We start from the raw sequence: 15,895 nt of genomic DNA on the forward strand, positions 1-15,895 counted from the left end.
TCTCTCCCTCTCTCTCTCTGACAAATAAATAAATAAAATCTTTAAAAAAAAAAAAAAAAGTTTCCCCCAAAAAGATCTCCCTCATCAAAGTTCATAATCCATATGCTTCATTTAGGGAGTACACCCAACTTAAGCACAAAATTGGATGCTCCATTATTTTTTTAAAAGATTTTATTTATGTGACAGACAGAGATCACAAGCAGGCAGAGAGGCAGGCGGGGGTAGGGGAAGCAGGCCCCCCGCTCAGCAGAGAGCCCGATAAGGGGCTCGATTCCAGGGCCCTGAGACCATGACCCAAGTGGAAGGCAGAAGCTTAACCCACTGAACCACCCAGGCGCCCCTGGATCCTCCATTATATTTATATACACTTTCTCTAAAGTGGAAAAAAAAAATGGAATTTGGTTGAACTATTTTTTTTTATTTTTAACTATTTTTAATTTTTTTACATTTTAATTTTTAATTTTTTATTTTTATTTTATTTTTTATTTTATTTTTATTTATTTTATTTATTTATTTTTTTATCGTATTAAATTTTCATTTTATTGAATTTTACCATAAACCTAAACCTTCTTTTAAAACATTTAAATTTTTTAAAAATAAAGCAAAAGAATGCACTGGTTCACAATGCCTGAGGTGAGCTATATGTATGAGTGACTTATTTTTGAAGTAGTTTAAAAATACTATATTGCTATTTAACCTTCGTACTATTTCTTTTTTTTTTTAATTTTATTTTTTATAAACATATAATATATTTTTATCCCCAGGGGTACAGGTCTGTGAATCGCCAGGTTTACACACTTCACAGCACTCACCATAGCACATACCCTCCCCAATGTCCATAACCCCCCCCCCCCCAACCCCCCTCCCCCCATCAACCCTTGGTTTGTTTTGTGAGATTGAAAGACATCTTTTAATGTAATCTATCATAAACCAATTATTTCATAAAATATACCCCGCTTAGCAAAACAAGTCCACTGATCATATATCTGGATGTTAAAACAAGTAAGTTGCTATAAAAGTTTTCCCAACAAAGTTCACCTGGAAACCAGCAGTTAGCACATTGGTATAGATCCACAGCCCATACATTGTTAGCACTTTTCTAATTCATTTATATTAAGCTTCAAACATGTAGGTAAAAGTATTTTTCTAAATATTATCAGTACACCCTCTGACCCAATTTAGGGTCCAATCATCCTCTTTTCTTTACCACGAATTGGAACTGAATTAAATAACATCAATTTGATGAATCTGGGTAAGTTTTTGATGTACTTATTCCTTATTTTTGGAAATAGAAAAGGTTCAATGGCTTTTTGAAAGACATTTAAATGTTATTTAGTTTATCTTAATAGAAAAAGAAATAATAAAAACACTCAAAGTTTTAGCTTTTACTAAAAATCAACTCAATTTTAATTTCTTCTCATATATTTTCAACCAAGATTGATACAGACACATCACTATGATGGTTGTAAAATTATACTAACAATAATTTCAAGTTAACACTTCATAATATTTCACATTTTTTACCTATTCTAAAATTGAGCACACAGAAAACATGACTGAAAAATATTCTTTTTAATAATCTCAAATTATATTCTATAGTAACCTAAACTTCTTAACAATGGGCTTTGATGAATTCTGATGGGTTTTTAAACCACAGAAAACAGATGAAGGAAAGAAAGAGCCTTCACAGGCAAGACTACCAATAAATTCTACAATGCTTTATTGGAAGAATAGTTCAAAAGCAAGAATGATGGGTTGGTGTCAGAACCTGGCAAACACGTCCTCATCTAGATTCTCTACTTTAGGCAACATCATGCCATATTATTAAAATGTATTTCCCTGGCTCTCTTGGGGTTCCTGGGTTGCTCAATTGGTTAAACATCTGCCTTTGGCTCAGGTCATGATCCCAGAGTCCCAGGATTGAACTCCATGTTTGGCTCCCTGCTCAGAGGGGAGTCTGCTTCTCCTTTTACGTCTGCCACTTCTCCCTGCTCCATTTCTCTCTCACTCACTTACTCTCTCAAATAAATAAAATCTTTAAAAAATAAAATAAAAAATAAAATATATTTTCCTGGCTCTCTCAAGTGATTATCTGGAAAGCTAAAGATATATGTTATATTGAAAAGGAAACAAGGCACTTTAGTTTACATAAATTGTTTTTTTCTTTTTTTATGAGAAGAAAGAAGAGAAAAGGAGAGGAGTAAGTTGTTGTTGGTAAAAAGAAAAAAATTACAAAGAACATAAGAAAATGAGATAGACGAGGGCGCCTGGGTGGCTCAGTGGGTTAAAGCCTCGGCCTTCGGCTCAGGTCATGATCCCAGGTTCCTGGGATCGAGCCCTGCATCGGCTCTCTGCTCAGCCAGGAGTCTGCTTCTCTCTCTCTCTCTCTCCGCCTCTCTGCCTACTTGTGATCTCTCTCTGCCAAATAAATAAATACATAAAATCTTTAAAAAAAAAAATCTTAAAAAAAAAAGAAAAGAATAAATGAGATAGACAAATAATGGTCAAATTTATTTGTTACTGTTATTTATTAGAAGAGTATTATCTTTCTAAAACTAGCATCTCAGCCTTAGGGAAACAATGATGTGCATGATGATATAACCTTAACATTGTTGTGAACTTCATGTAATAAATTTCTAAAATTGGAGCTTCCATGACTATTAAATGTTCTGCAAAAATTGTTTGGGATACACTACATTGGACAAAAATGTTGTCTATTTTCAGTTACTCTCTAGCTCTTTATTAAAATAAAGAAAAACAAAATCTTCCTAAAATAAAGAAGATTCAAGGAAATAAGGCATTTATTTATAAATAAATATGTTCAATAATGAATTATCAATACATGAAAGGCAAGCTACCATGATTGTGAATTTCTTGGTGTATGACTTTTAGTAAATCAATTTCTCCAGTTTTATTGAAATATAATTCACATAATTTTGTATAAGAGTGTGCAATATAATGTTTTGATATATGAATGTTTTGGAAAATGAGTACAGTAAGTTTAGTTTTAATAAGCCTAGTTTTAAAGTTTCTTGTCCTTTTTTTTTAAAGATTTACTTTATTTATTAGGGAGAGAGAAGAGAACAGGCGGTAGGTACAGAGGGAGAAGGAGAAAGAAACACAAGCCGACTCTGTGTGGAGCACGGAGCCCAACGTGGGGCTCAATCCCAGGACCCTGAGATCAGAGTTGAGCAGAAACCAAGAGCTGAAAGCTTAATTGCACCATCCAGGTGCCCCAGTTTCTTGTCTTAATTTATTCAACACTATTCCTATTAAAAATACATAAAATATTTTCTAACATCAAATCAAAAACTAGGAAATATCTGTAAATAAAAATATAGCACCTTTCCATTCAGATACAATTTGGAAGCCAGCTTAAACTATTGGTCTGTAAATTTCAATTTTTAGAAAAACCAGAAAGCTATAATATAGATTAAGTAATTAATGTCTTTACTTAGGATTGCCATAAAAGGTTGGAAGATTTAAGCTGAGATTATAATGTCAACATAAAAACTTTATTATCATTAATTTGATGACAAAAACTGGAAAACCTTATCAAATTTTTAATCATAATTTAACAAAATTTTGTGTTTTACAAAAAACCAAGTGAAAAATTATTTTTATAATACATGACAAATATCAATTCCTATCACAACCAGAGAAAAAACAGCCAAAAAAGTAAGAAATATAACTCTTTCATTTAATGTGTCCTTGCAAGAGAAAAAGTAACAGCCATATTTTATTTCCTCTCCTGTCTTTTCCTTCGTTTAACTGCAAAAATACTGGTTAATCAATAACCAAAGAATTAAGCAAAATAACAAGCATAATAATACAATAGTTGGAAATATTCATTTGGATCATGTAACTTTAAATAACTCTTACCTCTTTACCAGAGGAGAAAAGATTCAAGCAAATAAAGTTCTTCTATGGGAATAAGAGTGGTATATACTTAAAATATAAAACAATAAAGAAAACTGATGATCAGTTCCAATGCTCAAAATAATGAGCATGCTTCGAATAGGAGGAAGAATATCCTTGGCAGTTTCTGTTTAAATCACATGCAAGGGACAAGGTATCTTATATTTGTGAAGCATTTTTTCACTGAAGAGTTTAGGTAACTTCACAGATTTTAACTAGGCCCAACCAGAGGCAGGTGGAAGCCTCTGTTATACTATTATTCCCCTTTTTCCAGGTAAGTTAGCTCCTGGGCACCTGTTTCTATGCAACACTTTCTGCCCTTCAGAATGATCCATGACAGCTGAAGAATGACATCGGATACAATTTCCTGACTTGTTTCCCACAGAGGTGATGAATTCAAGTCACAACAATAGGGTTTAACCTAATATTGAAAACAGGAATTCTGGACATAACCATTCATAATAACTGCAGGAAAATCACACACAGCTACCAATTATGTAGAAATTATTTGAAAATGCTAAGTTTAATAAATTGGTTCCAAATCAGTAAGATCCAGGATATACCCTGTCAATGTTTGACTCCAGTTTGGCTTACTATTCTAAGGTACCAAAACCTAATACAAGGAAAAGAATAAAGTAAAAGAAGGAAAGGAAGGTTACATATAGTCTCATATTAAAAAAAAAAGAAAAATCACAATTAATTTCTCACTCTTCAACATACTCATCATTATTAAACTTGAATAAATAAAGGAAGAATATGTTTTCTTTTTATTTACCATGAAAACTCTAAAGAGTTAACTTGTCAAATGAATTAATTAGTCTGGATCATTAAAGAAGAGAAAATACTCCCAATTCAGAAAAGGAATGACATAATGAAGATTAAAATTAAAACCACGTAAAGTTTATGTAAAAGTTAGTGCAAAAATAATGGCAAAGTTATGGGTTGGTAATATGGAAGTACCTATTAAGTATAAAATTCCATACTTATCTAGCTTTCATATATAAATACTTCTTATCAATGGAGCATATAACTTTAATAATTTTTCATTAATAGTAAGAATTAATAATAACCCATTTTCTTTCCTTAATCCTGAATCTACATATATTAGTATACATACTCAAATTGATATTTTCTGAGGTCATAATTGTATCTGGAATTGCCCTTGTCAAAAACAAGGTAAAGAGAACAGTGATCTAAGAAAGAAGGTATATATGTATTTTTTTTTCTATTTCTCTAGCTAAGTAAAACTAAAAGTCCTGGACATTATACATAAAACAAACGCAAGAACACTATAAAGAGTGGAGAGAATAAGTTAGTCTAGAGACTTCAACATTCAAGGAACAAAGAGGTGGTGAGTTGCCTGTATTTTGTTTGTTTGCTTGCTTGTTTGGACTTCTATAACCCAGACTTGGAAACACTAGAAGCTGACAACCTCAAAACACAAACAAGTATAGACCAAAAAATAGTCCAACTAAAGCTTGCTCTAGAAAAAGGGCGGCACAGTAATTCAGAAACTACTCTACCACAGGCAAACAGCACAAAAGACAGTGTAGCCTACCTGCATCCATGCCATCAAAGGCCAAAGAAAGCCTATAGTTGTACTTCCACTAGGTTATGATAACACACCACAATGCCCCCCACCCAACAATGGTGGTATCATCCTCTCTAGGCAATAACAATTCTCCAACTAACTCCATGTTATTTGTAAGATTACATGGAGAACCTGGATACACTCTGTAACAACAGTAATGAAGCACCCCTTAACAGGGTAGTTTGAGCAGACGCCAAGAACAGACAGACCTTTACCACTGCCCACAAGTAAAGAGACTCCCCTGCCCTGTGATGTCACTATAGGCCACACAGAGGGTAATAACAAAACATCATAAACCCTCCTACAATCAGGGAGTTATTGGTAGAGGACGAGTGAGAACTAGAAGTCCCAGTCGCGTCCAACAGTAACAAGGAGCTCCCTTTCAGGTTTTAAAGTAGTTAAATATGAAATCTGGACTTCTGTTTCTACAGTAGCATGACAAAGCAGTACACAACTTCCCTAGTTGAGGCAGTGACCTCCCCCCGCAAAAAAACCTCAGCTAAAACAGAAGTTTTAAATAAAATCCACAGGGTCACAACATAATACACAAGAAGTCCAAGTTTCATAAAAATTCATCTGTCACTTGAATAACCAGTAAGATCACAAACTGAATTAAAAAAGAATAATGTCAATACTGAGATGACAGAGACGTTGGAATTATCTGATTTTAAAACAACTGTCATAAAAATGTTCCCAATGAATAAAAGAAATAAGCAAGGATACAGAGAAACTCAACAATGTCATCAATTGACATACTGACATTGTAGAACACTGCACTCCAAAACAGCAGAAAATTCTTTCTAACAGAAGACAATATCCTGGAATATAAAATAAATGCCAGCAAATTAAAACAACTGAAATCATGCACTGTGTGCTTTCTGACTTAATGGAACCACTAATGGAAAACTTACAGGAAAATATTTGAATACTTTGGAGACTAAACAACACAGTTCTAAGTAATCTAAAGGGAAAATAGGAAGTCTCAAGTTAAAAAAAAGAACATATCAAAATTTATTGGACACACCTAAAACAGTACTAAGAGGGAAATTTAGAGTATTGAATGCATATTAGAAAAAAGGAAGAATGTCAAATGGGTAATCTAACCTCTGCCCTCAGCAACATAGGGGGGAAAAAAAAGAACAAAATAAGCAGAGGAAGATATAATATAAATAAGAGCAGCAACCAATGAAATTAAAGACAAACAAGCATAATACAGAAAAATCAATGAAAGAAAAGCTTCTTCTTTGATAGGACCAATACAATTGAAACCTTTAACAAGACGGAAAAAGAAAAAACAAAGGCATAAATGACCAATATTAAGAATCAAACAGAGCATATCATTAAAGACTCTATATACCTTCATAGGATAATAAAGATATGCTACAAATAACTCTTAACCACTTAGATGAAGTAGACCAATCCCTCAAAAAACAAATTAACACAACTCAACCAATACACTTTGAATAGCTCTGTAACTACTAAATAAATTGAATTTGTAAGTTAAAACCTACCAAAATATGAATCTCTAATCCTGAATGGTTTTGTTGGAGAAATCTACCAATGATTAGAGAAGAATTAACATTAATTCTATACAATCTCTTCCAAGAAATACAAGAGGAGGAAACATGTCCTAATTCATCTTATAAAGCAAATACTACCATGTTAGGAAAACCAAATACACATAACGCCACTCATGAACATGTACATGAAAATCCTCAGCAAAATATTACTAAATACTAGAGAGGTAGATAGATATATAGATAAATAATACATGGGGGACCAGGAAGGTTTCATTCTATAGATGCAACATGGGTTCAATATTCAAAAGTAATCTATCAACTAAGGCAGACTAAAGAAGGAAAATCACATGATCAGGTTGATCAAAGCAGAAAAAGGATTTTACACAGTCCACCACCTGTTCTTGATAAAAACTGACAGAAAAAAAAAAAAAAAAAATAGGCATTAAGAGATAGTTGCAATGCGATAAGAGGCATCTAAACAAAATGAGAGCTAAACTACTTAGTGGTGAAAGAATAAGTGATTTCCTCCCAAGATCAGGAATGAGGCATGGATGCCCTCTCTCATTAGTCTTGTATTGTTATAATAATAAAGCCTGGGTGCTATTGGGACAGGGATAGCCACAATGCAGAAGCTCTTTATTATGATGAATTCCCAATAGTTAAGTTCTGCTTTTGTTTCCCTCGCCTCAGGAGACATATCTTGTAAGATGTTGCTGTGGCCAATGTCAAAGAGGTTACCGCCTGTGTCCTCCTCCAGGATCTTAGTGGTTACCTGTCTCATATTTAGGTCTTCCATATATTTTGAATCCATTAACGTGTGTGGTGTAAGAAAGTGGTCCAGTTTCATTCTTTTGCATGTTGCTGTCTAGTTTTCCCGACACCATTTGTTGAAGAGACTGTCTTTTCTCCACTGGATATTATTTCCTGTTTTGTTGAAGATTAATTGACCATAAAGGTGTTTTTTAAAAGACATAAAAACCACAGTAAGAAAAACCTTACACCAATCAGAATGGTAAGAATTAACAAGGCAAGAAACAACAAATGTTGGAGAGGATGTGGAGAAAGGGGAACCCTTTTACACTGGGTTTTCTATTCTATACCATTGATCTATTATCTACTTTTGTGCCAGTCCCATGATGTCTTGATCAACACAGCTTTGTAATATCACTTGAAGACCAGAATTGTGACATCTTCACTTCCCCTTTTCAAAGTTTCTCTAGTTATTCGGGGTCTTTAGTGGTTCCGTACAAATTTTAGGATTTTTTGTTCTAGCTTTGTGAGAAAGGCTGGTGGCCTTTTGAAAGGGATCACATTAAATGTGTAGATTGTTGTGGGTAGTAAAGACATTTTAACAATATCTGTTCTTCCAACCCATGAGCATGGAATATTTTTCCATTTCTTTGTATCATCTTAATCTCTATCCTAAGTGTTCTATAGTATTTAGAGTACAGATCTTTTACCTCTTTGGTTAGGTTTATTCGCAAGTACCTTACAGTTTTGGATGCAATTGTAAATGGGCTCAATTCCTTGATTTCTCTTTCTCCTGCTTCTTTATCGGTGTATGGAAATGTAATAGATTTCTGTACACTGATTTTATCTCTAGAAATTTTACTAAATTCATCATCAGGGAAATATAAAAAGAAACTACAATGAGATATCACCTCAAACCTCTCAGAATCGCTAAAATCAACAACACAAGAAACAACAGATGTTGGCAAGAATGTGGAGAAAGGGAAACCCTCTTAACATTATTGTTGGTGGGAATGCAAACTGGTGCAGTAACTCTGAAAAACAGTATGGAGGTTCCTTAAAAAGGTAAAAAGAGAACTACTCTATGATCCAGCAATTCTACTGCTAGGTATTTGCCCAAAGAGTACAAAAGTACAAATTCAAAGGGATACACACACCCCAATGTTTGTAGCAGTATTATCTTCAAGAGCTGTATTACAGAAACATCACAAGCACCCATTAACTTGATAATTCAATCAAGAAATGAGCATAAGACATGAACAGACACTTCTCCAATGAAGACATACAAATAGCTAATAGACACATGAAAAAATGTTCATCATCATTAGCCATCAGGGAAATTCAAATCAAAACCAAAGTAAGATACCACCTTACACCAATCAGAATGGCAAGAATTTACAAGGCAAGAAACAACAAATGTTGGAGAGGATGTGGAGAAAGGCGAACCCTTTTACACTGTTGGGAATGCAAGCTGGTGCAGCCACTTTGGAAAACAGTGTGAAGGTTCCTCAAAAAATTAAAAATAGAGCTACACTCTGACTTCGCAATTGCACTACTGGGTATTTACCCCAAATACTCAGATTTAGTGAAAAGAAGGGACATATGCACCTCAATGTTCATAGCAGAAATGTCCACAACAGCCAAACTGTGGAAAGTGCTGAGATGTCCTTCAACAGATTAATGGATAAAGAAGAAGTGACCCAAATATACAATGGAATATTACTCAGCCATCAGAAAGATGAATATCCAACTTTTGCATCAACATGGATGGGACTGGAAAAGATTATGCGGAGTGAAATAAATCAAGCAGAGAAAGTCAATTATCATATGGTTTCACTTACTTGTAGAACATAAGGAATGGCATGGAGGACATTACGAGAAGGAAGGGGAAAATGCGGGGGGGTGGAATCAGATGGGGAGATGAACCATGAGAGACTGTGGACTCTGAGAAACAAACTGAGGCTTTTAGAGGGGAGGGGGTTGGGGGGTGGGTTGGCCTGGTGATGGGTATTAAGGAGGGCACATATTGTGTGAAGCACTGGGTGTTATACGTAAGCAATGAATCTTGGAACGCTACATCAAAAACTAACGATGTACTGTATGGTGACTAACATACATAATAAAAATTAAATAATAATATATGAGAATATTTTACTTAAGAATACTATACGATATTTCATTGTTTTACTACTTTACAAAAGATTATCAGACCTCAGGCTCATATCAAGTTTGCAATTTGTAACATAATTTAATAGAGTATTTTTCAAATGAATCTCTTTGATAAATATTTTATGTACCCCTTAAACTGTATAGAAAATTTTTCCCAAGATACTAAAGAAAAACTGGTTTGAAATACCACAAAACTGGTTATCAAAGCTTAGTTGCAACAATGTATATAATAACTATATATAATAATATAATAAAATAATTATATATATGTGTGTGTGTGTGTGTGTGTATATATATATATATATATATATATATATATATATTTAGTTTTTGATGTAGTGTTCAATGTGTTCAATGATTCATTAGTTGTGTATAACACCCAGTGCTCATCAGATCAGGGGCCCTCCTTAATCCTTGTCATCCAATTACCCCAGCCCCCCAGCCCCCCCCTTCTGCAATCCTCAATTTATTTCCCCAGAGTCCTTTTAAATCATTTTCCTTAAAAATTCAAGACATTTGGAAGACTTCATTTGAGATTAACAAACAAATAAACAGACCACCTTAACATCTAACTTTCACCTTAATATCTTTAGAATGAAATAAGAATATAAAAGCCCACCAATCATCAGGAAAATGCAAATCAAAACAACAATGAGGTCTCACTTCAATAGTCCAAAAGACTATTAACAAAATGATAAGAAGTGTTGGTGAGGATGTGGAGAAAAGGGAGTCTTCTGCTTGGTTAGTGGAAAAGCCAATTAATCCCAGCCACTATGAAAAGTAGAATGGAGTTTCCGCAAGAAAATTAAAAATAGAACTACTATATGATCCAGCAATTCTACTTCTGGACATTAAGAAAATGAAAATGTCAATTCAAAAATCTATATGTACCCCCATGTTCAAATGTAACATTATTTACAGATTCAATTTAGTTAAACAATTATTCATTCTGGTCTTAAGTACTGGATTTGAATATCCTCTCCAGTTCATTCTATATTTAATGCTGTTTCAATTCCTGTTTGAGGTAGGTGTAAAGGAGAGTACTTTCAGGGAGCATGCAACCTCTTTTGGGGAATCAAAACAAGTCAACCAAATTTACTAAAAACGCATTATAAAATGAAAAATCATTAAAGATGATATAAGCACAAGCTCTCCCAATTTATAAAGGTAATGAATTATTCCCTCTGTTTAGAATGTTATCATGGGACACCTGGGTGGCTCAGTGGATTAAGAGTCTGCCTTTGACTCAGGTCATGATCCCAGAGTGCTGGGATCCCTGCTCAGCAGAGAGTCTACTTCTCCCCCTGCCTGCTGCTCTCCCTGCTTGTGTTCTCTCTGTCTCTCTCTCTCTGACAAGTAAATAAATAAAATCTTAAAATCATAATAATAAAAAAGAATGTCATCCCGAGCCTTCATGCACCTTTTAAAATTTATTCAACGGTAGGCAAGCTTTTCAAGAGATATAACACTTCACTAAATTTCTAAGCTGAGTCAGATACCCACAATGGTGTCTCCAGAAACACCCCTCTTTTCCTGGGCCGTACACCACTGAACTGAAACTACTGGGCTACTTGTCTGGGTCTCTGATCAAACACTGAGCTTTTTGAGACAAGAGACCACATTACCTAATCCAGATTTGAGATTTGAAGGTGACATATTACCCAGAAATCAACTCATATTTATTAAAATGAATGAATAAGGCTTCACACATGCTGAACATTTAATCTAAAAATAAGAAAAGTTTAAATGTCTTAATTATATTTAAATCCTTTTAAAAACTGATTTTCATCTTAGAAGAGAATTATCATTTCATTAGTTGATTTTTTTAATGATTTTCTTGGTATTATTACTAATTTTGGAAGTGTTTAGTAAATCTCTCAAATCTCCCAAGTATTTCCTAACATCTAGTAAGTAAAATATAAGCAGTCATCCCAACAGCTCAGTTTAAGATGTGCTTGAAATTTCTGACAGGTCACAGATATGCAGAAAATAAAATTTAATGATAAGGTAAAGAGAATTGATCATTTTTCCATCAAAAGATAAAGATAGAAATATGAGCCGAAATTCAACGTTAAAGTACAACAATATCATTAATGATTCGAACCTAGAAGTTAAATATTGCTCTAAGGTATTAGCACAGATCATATATCACATTTGAAATAGCCAGTTATCCATATAAAAGGCAACAAAAATTTGGCAGGCTAAGAGAAAATCCTGCTTATTCTGTTACAGCATAATCTCTACTCAGAAAGGAGGGCTGGCAAATTATTGTACTTGTCTCCTGACAGGATGTCCTGAGAAGACCACCACATCACTTCTGTAATCCTGCCAAAATAATGCATGACATAAATCTAATTATGAGAAAACAGAAAACTCAAATTGAGGGACATTCTGTAAAATAACTGTCCTATATAATTCACAAGTGTCAATGTGATGAGAGGCAAAGAAAGACAGAAATCATTTTTTAAAAAACCAAAGAGGCATGATTACTGAATGTAACGCATGATTAGGGATTTTCTTTTGTATGATGGACATTAGTGGGACAATTGACAACATCAGAATAGGCTTATTATTAGCATAACCAGTTTAAAAGGCATGCAATCAACGCAGCTACATCAGTTCTATGCTCAAAAGAATCAACATTCAGGGTGAAATGCTCTTCTGTAATCACTTTGAAATTATTTTATTTATTTGTTTGTTTGTTTGTTTGACAGAGAGAGAGAGAGCACAACCAGGAGGAGCGGCAGGCAGAGGGAGAGGAGAAGCAGACTCCCCACCGAGCAGGAGCCCGGATGCCGGACTCGATCCCAGGACCCTGGGATCATGACCTGAGCTGGAGGCAGACGCTGAACCACTGAGCCACCCAAGGACCCGCATCTTGAAATTCTTTTTTTTTTTTTTTTTAAGATTTTATTTATTTATTTTACAGACACAAGTAGGCAGAGAGGCAGGCGGGGTGGGGGAGGGGGGAGAGGGAGAAGCAGGCTCCCTGCTGAGCAGAGAGCCCGATGCGGGGCTCAATCCTAGGATCCTGGGATCATGACCTGAGCCGAAGGCAGAGGCTTTAACCCACTGAGCCACCCAGGCGCCCCCCCCCATCTTGAAATTCTTAATAAATTATCTTTGCATTTGTGTTCTGTAAGTGTAACATGATATAGCAACACAGTATGCATATCCACTGTGCTAAAAAACTTTGGTCTTTTTTTAGCAACTTTTTAGCAACAGGTACAATGTTAATACTTGGAGGAAAGTAACTTAAAAATATACAGGAATTCTTTGTATAATTCTTGCAATATGTCCAATAAAAAGAAAGAAAAAATCCTATTCTATCTAGCCCACCTCTCAATGCTGCTTATTTTTTAACCTGTGCTTACAGAAGTACAAATACAAAGCTATGAAGGGACCCTGGGTGGCTCCCGTCCATTGAGCATCTGCCTTTGGCTCAAGTCATGATTCCAGAAGTCCCAGGATAGAACCCCGAATTAGGCTCCCTTCTCAGCAGAGAGTATGCTTCTCCCTCTGCCCCTCACCCAGTTCATGCTCTCTCTCCCTCTCTGAAATAAAATCTTTTAAAAAAATATATAAAGTTATGAAAAGATGTTATTTTGAAACTTCCAACACCAATTCTTTTAAAGTAATGAATAACTGGAAACAAAAAACTACAGACTTCCAATTTTTCTTCCCTTAACATTTGCCAGAATGCTGATTTAAGCTGTTTTATTTCTCAAAAAGGACATTAAAAATTTTGTATATCTGTCTTCATGCACAAAAATGTAAGTAGATGCTTTCTCTACCTACATCTTTCATTCTGTGATTCTAAATTAAGCCCTGAACTAAGTTTTAGTTTTATAAAAGGCTGATTTTAAATAGTTCATTTAAAATATAGTTTATACTTTTTAAAAAGACATTATTAACTTTAAAGATCAAATAACTTTTTATTTTAATAATAAAAAACATAAAAATCAGTGCAATTGTTTTTAAAGCTCCAGTTAAAATATGAATCCATACCTATAAATAATTTAAAAAAGAAAAGATAACCTTGGATTTTCTGGTTCAAATTTTGGTTAAAAGGGGCTTATAGCGCATATATATATATATGCATGCTATTACTAAGAAGAATAAAAATTGAAATAATTTTGTTTATAACTGAAACATTTAGACCTCTACACATTTTTTTTAGGATGCCTTTCTTTCTTTTTGTTCATTTGGACTAGAGTTTTGGGGTTGTGAGTTAATTAAGCCTATAACAATGTCTTATCTTTATACATACTTGAAAAGAAAATATGTGTTATGTATCCAGCATGATAAATATGAAAAGGAAAAGCCTGGGATGAGACAGATACAGTTATAAAAGTTTTTAACAAAATGGTAATTTTTAGTGCCTTCTTTTTTTCTCAAAAGCATATCTTTGCTTTTATTAAAAGATAACAGGAAAAGCAATTAATAAATCAGGCAGAGCCAGGCTATGGCAGAAAATGTCAGTATCAGAATTCCACAGCTGAAATCATTATGCTTATAACATGTTAAAAGTCAAGAAGACAAATACAGGAAACTGCGTTATTTAGACTTTAGGTCGATATATGTAAGCTGAGAGATCCACACATTTTATTACTGATTCTTTTAAATTAATCTATAATAATAACTTCAGAAGTTTCATAAATAAGCTTAATAGCATGTTAGATTTAGCAAGAGGCAATACACTTTGGCATCATCGAAAATTGGTGTTTTCTTATAGAGCTAAAAAAAAATCACACTATCACAAAATTTAGATAAGAATTGTAAAATGCATCATTACTGAACCTTTTGTACTTTATTATATAAATAAAATAATCAACACTAAAATCAATTTCCAATTTAAATACTGGTAAGTAAAGGAATTTTCACAAGGCTTAAAACCAAAAACCAGGCTTCAGTCCAAAGTCAGTCCTCCATACCAGCAAAAGCTGGAAAATAGATGTGGGACTTCTGGTAACCTACTCTCATAAGCGAGGAATGATCAAATTAATCTCTGCAGAGTCTGCAACCAGGCAAGTCTTTACAAGCAGCAGAGCAAGGGGGGAAATGGACAGCAGCTAATACCCCCATGGGTTGCAAATATCCAGGTGCAGGGTCAGTAGTTTAACACAGCCTTCTCCTTGGCCAACAGGGGCCCTATAATAGAAGTAAGGGACAAGCTAATAAGCTTGGCACATTTGGAATTCATTGAAGGCAAAGAGAAGGGAAAACCTCCACAAAAAGAAAGCATACAGGATAATGTAATAGTAAATTTAATGTGCTCTTTTAAGAAAACCTTGCTAGACATTATATTTTGTAAAATGTCTCTGAGAATCATAGATCTGTTTTACAAATAGTGCTGGCCCCTTCCTTGTACCCTGGTAATACCTTATTCTCCTTTCCTTCTCCCGCCTTCCCTGGTCCTATCAACTTTTTCAAAATATGATGGCAATCACTATCATGTGCATTTCATGGTTATTTTTCCAGGTATATTCCTTATAGATATAGTCTATAAAATGTATGTTATGGGAAACTAATGCATAATTTTGAGTCTGTGATTAACAAAAAAAATCCCTTTATTTTTTCACTCATTCTCTAATGAATTCATTCATTCAGTTATAGTGTTTAACATTTATACTTGAGAATGCAAGTCAAAGCCAAAAGAATTTTTATAGCTTTAAAACAGGCATTCGTGAAATTAATGGTAAAATATGTACATTACATATAAGCTAATCCAGCCTCCTTCATCTCTTGGGATGTGAATCTCTATTGCCTTTTCCCAATCCTTCAAGGTGTTCTATAATGATGACAGAGAAACTGTTGTAATAGAGTTTGGAAGGTAAAACAAGATACAGTGTAAACTAAAAACTGGTTTACACAGCTGCCAGTTTCTTTTGTTTCTTGTGGACAACTCTATGACACCATCAAAATGTTATGAATAAAGAAAAACTGT

This window comes from Enhydra lutris, unplaced genomic scaffold (assembly GCF_002288905.1).
Source record: "Enhydra lutris kenyoni isolate GAN:26980312 unplaced genomic scaffold, ASM228890v2 scaffoldscaffold21, whole genome shotgun sequence".
Classification (NCBI taxonomy): Eukaryota; Metazoa; Chordata; class Mammalia; order Carnivora; family Mustelidae; genus Enhydra; species Enhydra lutris.